We start from the raw sequence: 7,700 nt of genomic DNA on the forward strand, positions 1-7,700 counted from the left end.
TAAGTCCCAAAAAACGCTGGCGTGTTTTCTACATGATGGCTGATAGGCTGAAAAAGATCAAACATTTTTTGGGGCTCCCCTTCCTCCCCCCCTACATTTCCTGACTCATGGCAACTTACCTAGACAGTGGGCACATGTGTAGGGCAAAATAAAATTTTTATTTGCTGATTTGAAGGTTTTCTAGGCATTTGTAGTGCAGATACGTGTTCCTCCATTGAAATTTGAATTTCGCGCCGTATGCAAATTAGCCTTCGCTAGCGTAACTTCGCTTTATATAGTGAATCAACGCTAGCGCAACTCCGCAACCTTACGCTACCCCTGTGCGCAACTTCGGATTTAAGTGAATTTGCGGAGCCCTGGCGAAACTACGCCTGGCGAAGTGCGGCGAAGTTGCGCCTGGCGCAACTTCGCATCTTAGTGAATTTGCCCCACAGAGTGCAGCTGACGCTTTTGGAAAAGACGGTTTTGGCAGTTACTGAGAATAAGAGTGGTAAGGAAAACTCTTTGGAGTGCCACAAGTGGAGTGACGAAAGTGGTCTGACTGCTTGCGTTTTGTTCTTGGGTCCATGCAGTATGGAACAGCCTGGCTCTGGAAAGTGGGTTCAGCCTAAAGTCTCTGGGTAAGCTGAAGACAAGAATGTGTTTCTTTTTCATCTAATGGCAAGAGGTGAAAGGGGCTAATTAGGATTTTGTTTATTTTTTAGTCTCTCTGTCCCTGGAGATATGCGGAAATTCATATGTCAAGGAAGCAGCCCTCTGCTGAAAAATCTCCTATAGTGGAACCTCAAACCTCTTCACTCCCTCAATTGGATGCTTTAGTCTCTTTCATAAAGCAGGCGGTGCAGGAAGTATCAACCTCTGGTGTAGCCCGGAAGCCTAAAAGAACAAGAGAGGTCCTTTATGACTCCCTGTCAGAAGTGTCTGAGGAGGAGAGGTCCTTTATGACTCCCTGTCAGAAGTGTCTGAGGAGGAGTTGTATGACCCTGTGGATGTCCAGTCTGATTTTTCTGAGGAGGGAGGGAGGAGAGGTTCTTTCGGAATAATAAAATGGCAAAAAGTAATTTCCTTCAGTAAAAAAGCATGCAGCAACTTTTCCGGTACATGATTCCATTAAAGAGTTAATTCCGAGTGGAAGAAGATGGAAAAGAGTTGTAAATCAAGGGAAATTTTCTAAAAAAAATACCCAATGGATGAAGCTAATGCAAAACTATAGGATAATCCACCTAAAGTGGATGCAGCAGTAGTCAGATTGACTCGGAAGACTATGCTACCTGTAGCTGATGCGGTTGCATTCAAAGATCCAATGGAGAAAAGAATGGAATTTGACCTAAAGAATCTTTTGTCTCGGACGGGGCCTCCTTTAGGCCGGCAATAGCGTTAACCTCAACTTCAAGAGCCATGAAGATATGGGTGAATAATTTGGAGGAGGCTGTAGCCACAAATGTGAAGAAATCAACGCTGCGAGAGGTGCTGTCATGTCTTAAAGTGGTGGTAGACTTTGTGGCTGAGGCTTCACTAGATCTGGTCCATCTTGCAGCAAGGTCGATGGCTCTTTCGGTGGCAGCGAGAAGGTCTCTATGGCATAAGCCTGATTGGCAAACTTAGCCTCAAAAACAAACTTATGTCAGCTCCCTTGTGAAGGGGAGAGATTATTTGGTGAGAATTTGAATTCAATCATAAAAAGAGTGTCAGGAGGCAAAAGCATTTTCTTGCCACAGAGAAAAGATTCAGATGCCAAGGGGCTAGACCAGAGTCTCCTGGGAATAGGTCCTTTCAGAGTTCTAGACAATATAGACCTGGAATGTCACAAGGGAGACAAACATCCGGGAAGATCCTTTGGAGCTCCCTCGACCAGAATACAATGAGATCAGGCCGGCCCAGATCTACAAAGTAGGGGCGCGTCTGGCACTCTTAAAAGAGATTTGAGTCGAAAAAATTTGAGATCACTGGGTCTTACAAATTATAGAGGAAGGATATTGGCTGGAATTTTCAAGGATTCCAACGCACAAAGTTTTTCGGGTTTCGTCAGTTCCAGAGGTTCAAGGAGCAAGACGAATATTTCAAGATTATGTAGATCAACTGCTGGAGCGGTGGAACCAGTGCTTCTTCTACAGCAGCGGCGAGGCTTCTACTCAAAACTCTTTCTAGTCAGGAAGGCATCAGGAGACTTCAGACCGGTGCTGGATTTATGTCCACTAAACCAGTTTATAAATTGCAGAAAATTCAAGATGGAATCTCTTACTTCAATAATTGTAGCAGTGTCCCTGCAAGCATGGCTAGTCAAATTAGATCTCAATGATGCATACTTTCATGTTCCGATATACAGTCCCCACAGAAAATTTCTGAGGTTCCTTTTCTCAAGACCAGCATGTGCAATACACATCACATGCCTACCGTTTGGCCTCTCCATGTCTCCAAGAACTTTCACAAAGGTTCTAGTGACAATAATAGCCCTTATGAGGGTGGAAGTGGTATCAGCTTTCCACTATTTAGACAACATCCTCTTGGTCACCGATTCAAAGGAGGAGGCAAGAAGAAGCAGGGACAAGGCAGTCGCTTTCCTTCAGAATTTTGGTTGGGTGATAAATTGACAAAAAAGCCAGTTAGTGCCAAAAAAGAACCTTGTATTTCTGGGCGCAGAATTGGACACGCTCCAAGGGACGGTGTCGCTTCCAGAACAAAATATATCACAAATAATAGACCGAGTGGGATCCTTCAAACAGAAGTTGGAGGTGTCTGTCAAGGAATGTATGTCCCTTCTAGGACTCTTTTCCTATGATACAGATGGTGGGTTGGGCGAGATGGCACATGAGACCTCTGCAGATCATTTTTTCTGAAGTCAGGAGCAACCAATCCCCTGAAGTTGAGACAGCGTCTTTGTATTCCAAAACAGGTAAGAGCAAGTCTGGAGTGGTCGTCGGTTCCACACAGCCTAGCAAGAGGGTTGATGTAAGCATAACCGAAGTTTATGACCATAACCACAGATGCATCTCTGACAGGCTGGGGCGCAATGCTAGACGGTGTCCATTCAAGGGCAGTGGAATCTGGGCCAACTTCCCTCCAATCTATTGGAACTGAAGGCGATAAAAATGGCATTGATGGCCTTCGCAGAAAAAATTACTCACAAATGGGAAAAGATTCATTCAGACAATGCTTCAGCAGTGGCATATGTCTGAAAACAAGGCGTGGTAAGTTGCTCAAAGAAGACATGATGGCCTCGGATCAGAATTTCAAATGCAGGACATTATTTTCAAGATACCCGTCTCAGAAGACCAGTGGAGTGGATGCGTTGATCCAGAACTGGAAAGGAATATTCAGGTATGTTTTTCTGCCCTTTCCAATGATTTGGAGGGTGTTAAAGAAAATAGGCACGGAAGAGGCCTTAGTGGTTGCAGTGGTTCCGTATTGGCCAAGACGCCCTTGGTTCGCTCTTCTGAAGCAGATGGCAGTGCAGCCTCTAAAAGACCTGTTGATGCAGGGTCCGATACCCTTTCAGGATGTGTGCTGTCTGTCACTGATGGCATGGAAATTGAAAGGCAGAGGCTGGAGAAGGCAGGATGTGGGTCTGAATTAAAATTTTATTATTATTTTAGTGTTAAAAAGTCCATGTCAAATCAATATTACAGAGTGTGGGCTTGTTTTGTTAAGTTTGCAGAGAATTCAGGATTCGATCCGAGGATACCGTCTGCAGTATAGGTGGTGAATTTCCTCTTTGCAGGATTTCAAAGAGGTCTGGGAGTAAGTACATTAAGAGGACAAATTTCAGCCCTTTCAGCATTAATTGGCAAGACTTTAGCTGAAGAGACGTTGGTAATTCCGTTTTTCAATGCTTCATGCTTCAATTCTCGGAAGCCAAGGGTCCCTCCGTGGGATTTGCCTTTGGTCTTAAAAGTATTAACAACAGCTTCGTTTGAACCCATTGAAAGCGCCTCAGATTGGCACGTTATGATAAAAGTACTGTTTCTAGTGCCGATCACTTTGGCTTGCAGAATAGGAGAGATCCAGGCCTTGTCAGCGAAAGAGCCAGATACAGTGATCTTTCCAGATAAAGTCATTCTAAGACCGGCATTTCAGTTTCTTCCTAAGGTGATGTCTCAGTTTCATCTAGACTTGGAATTAACCTTACCATCATTTTGCCCCCCAAATCCAAGTAATAAGCAAGAACGAGAGTGGCATATTCTAGATCTAGTTTGAGCTATTATTTGACTTGTATGAATTCTTGGAGGAAGACTGACAGATTGTTCGTGATTCCTAGAGGTCCAAGAAAAGGAATGGCACCTTCGAAATCGACGATTAGTCGTTGGATCGTTGGCTCATACCACAAAGCAGGCAGAGAGGTTCCTGGAGACTTAAAGGCACACTCTCCTAGAGCATTAGCTATTTCCGGGGCGGCAGAAGCCAGGGCTCTGCCAGAAGTGATTTGTAAGGCAGCGAGATGGTCTTCCTTACATACATTTATAAAGCATTATAAATTGAATGTGCTTTTATCCAAAGATGCTAGATTTAGGAGGCAAGTCTTACATTCTGTGTTGCATTAATTATAACAAAAAACACTTAAGCATTGTTGTCCCTCCCTTCTTTCTTGTAGCTATGGGAATTCTTATATTGGTGAAGTGCTGCCATGGGTGGCTTGGGAAATAGAGAAAGTTTATTTTACTTAACGTAATTTCTACCAAGTCACCTTCCATGGCAGTATTCACCAATCTCCCTCCCTTCTGAAGCTAAGAAACATAGACAAAAGGGGAAGGCGGAGGGGCGGATCTTATAGGCTAATTAAGTTAACCCGTTCCTTTCCAGTGTCCTGTGGGGCGGGAATACTCATATTGGTGAAGGTGACTTGGAAATAGAAATTACAGTAAGTAAAATAAATTTCTCTACTTTTAAGTCATATGGAGGTTTTGGAATAGTGGAAAGACTGGTGATGCTATTTCACTGTAGTCCTTTATACTGTACTGTATGTTTAGAGACAATAAATGAAATTAAATTCCTACCTATGTAAAAGGTTACATTTTTTATCACTGTAACTACATACCTACAGCTAAACAAAATGTTGAGTGACACAGAACATAATCTAATTTTCAATGTGATTCCAATACTAACCACAAGATGTTTTACATGCGTCACGCAGGGCTGGGGGCGGCAAGATTCTTTCATAGGCTTATTACAATGGATAAGGTACTCCACACTATAGAGGCATTGCACCACCTCCAGCAAAGTGTGACGGATACAGCTGCAGAGAATTTTTTGCTGTGTCACTCAAATAAGTACTGCTGGGCTGCAGGTGGCTTTGTGCGACTTTTAGTTTGCTAGATTTTTGTGCCACAACACCTTGGTAATACTGCCACTTTCCAAAGGTGTTCCAATGAAATGTGTCATTGTCCCTTTAAAAGGCTAATCTGTGCCTTCAGTGTCTTCACAGGAATTAAGGGCAGGTCTTTGGAAAATGCATGCTCAACCCTGTTCTAAGCAATGAGTACATTGCCTGCAAATTCATTGCCTGCAGGTGAGACAGGGTCGATGTTGCCATTCTGCTTAAAAGAACAGTAATGCCAAAAAAATCAAGTGTTTTAAACTAACAAAAATATAATGTAATGTTGTACTGCACTAGTACAACTGGTGTGTTTGCTTCAGAAACACTACTGTAGTTTATATAAACAAACTGTTGTGTAGGCATGGGGCAGCCATTCAAGCTTGAAAAAAGAGAAAAGGCACAGGATAGCCAGCAGATGATAGATAAGCTCTGTAGTATACAATGGGACTCTTATGGGACGTATCTGTTCTCTACTGTGTCTCGTGCTTGAATAGCTGTCCTCATGGCTACACAGCAGCTTGTTTATATAAACTATAGTTGTGTTTCTGAAGCAAACACACCAGTTTTACCAGTGCAGGGCAACACTACATTATATTGTCATTCATTTAAAACACTTTAATTTTTTGGTGTTACTGTTCCTTTAAGAGATGGGATAACCAGTAGCTCACATGAGCCTGCAGTTTTCTTTTAGACAAGGAGAAACTGCACACAGACACCATGCTTCTCTTCAAGAAGACATAACTTTATTAACAATTCTGCATTAGCAGACAAAGATCATGTTACATGACACTGTCAGTATCCAATTACTACGGGACTGTATGAGAGCACACACTACTACATGTCTTAAAGTGATACTGACACTAAAAAATGAATTTTAGCATATGAATGTACATTAAATGTTACCTATAGGTCATGTTGATCATTTTTTGCTGAGAGGTTTGTTTTTGTATATAATTGTTAGTTGAAGTTCCTAAACCTGACACTCTGACTTTGCCAACCAGACTGTCCCATCTCAGCCTGTTAGTTACAGTTTCTAATGCTAACGGACTCCTGCTGCACAAATATGGCAGCCCCCTCATACAGGAACATGGGGGATCAGATAGGTAATGTAAAAGCATCATGCAAATACTTTATGGCAAAGTTAGAAGTAGCTTGCAAAGCCAATATTATAATAGATGTAAAAAAGTTTAATTTCAGGTGTCAGTATCTCTTTAACACCCCCAATTGCTCTCATATTACAGAAAGACATATTTAGCATAAACGTACAGTGCACTGGTTTATACTCCAAATATGTAATGTACAAATTCTCCCAGTTTAAACTTTGTTAATGGCTTAGCCATGACACTTGCTACCATTTTGTTTGTGGAACAATACTCAAGTCATCTTTCCCTTTTTTTAGTACAGATCTAAGAAAATCGTATTTGATATCAACATGTTTGCACTTTGGATGGCAAACCAGGTTCTTTGCGAGAGCTATTGCATGCACCTTGATTATCTTCAAAAATGTTTACTGTCTCATATTGACATTCACTATACATTTCTTTGAGTAACTGCACAAGGTATAAACTCTACAGTGTGGTAGCAGCCAGTGCTATATATTCAGCCTCACAGGAAGACCATTTGTGGATAGACTAAATCAATATCCTGTTGTGCGTCTTCTGTCATTTAGGTCTGAGGCCCAACTAGCATCACTACATGCCTCAAGTTTTAAGTTCTCCTTACATTTTCTCTAGTTAAACTCAAAATCTATAGTACCTTTCAAGTATCTCGTCATATGTTTCAGATCCATCTGCATTGCTTTTTATTGCATAGACCCATCCACCCCCCCTCCCCCCCATTGCATTTTTACCTTCTGGTAGAGTGTTCAGTGTGAATGTATCATTCTCTTTTAGTGAATATCTTTCATTGCATTAAGCCATATCTGTGACTGGGATGAATCTATGGCTTCTCTTTTAGTTTGTGGTACACCATGTGCTCTGTAACAGTAGTCAATGTTTGTCAGTATTTGATCATTACAATCTGACTTTAATACAGTCATTTAAGTACTGAAGGGGCTTTTCCATCCCTTTTGGGGTACCTTGTACAATGGCTGTCCTGTATTTGGCCATTATTGTTGCCTCTGCACCCTCAACTTCTACTTGATGCTGGGACCTCTCCTGGATTTGGGTTTAACCTTTTAAATGCCATAGATCATAGAATCTACTTTCTGTGGAAAAGTCTTTTGAAATGCCACAGAATGTAGATCCTACGTTCTACAGCATTAAAGGGTTTGGCAATGGAAGAGTGTCTTTTAAAGCCACTTGCTCTGTTCCTTCTTGTTCCCCAGCCCCTAGGCAATGAGCCTTATCGGGGAATGAGTGTCCCCTGAGGCATGATCGCCCAGGTTCTA

This window comes from Xenopus laevis, chromosome 8S (genome assembly GCF_017654675.1).
Source record: "Xenopus laevis strain J_2021 chromosome 8S, Xenopus_laevis_v10.1, whole genome shotgun sequence".
Classification (NCBI taxonomy): domain Eukaryota; kingdom Metazoa; phylum Chordata; class Amphibia; order Anura; family Pipidae; genus Xenopus; species Xenopus laevis.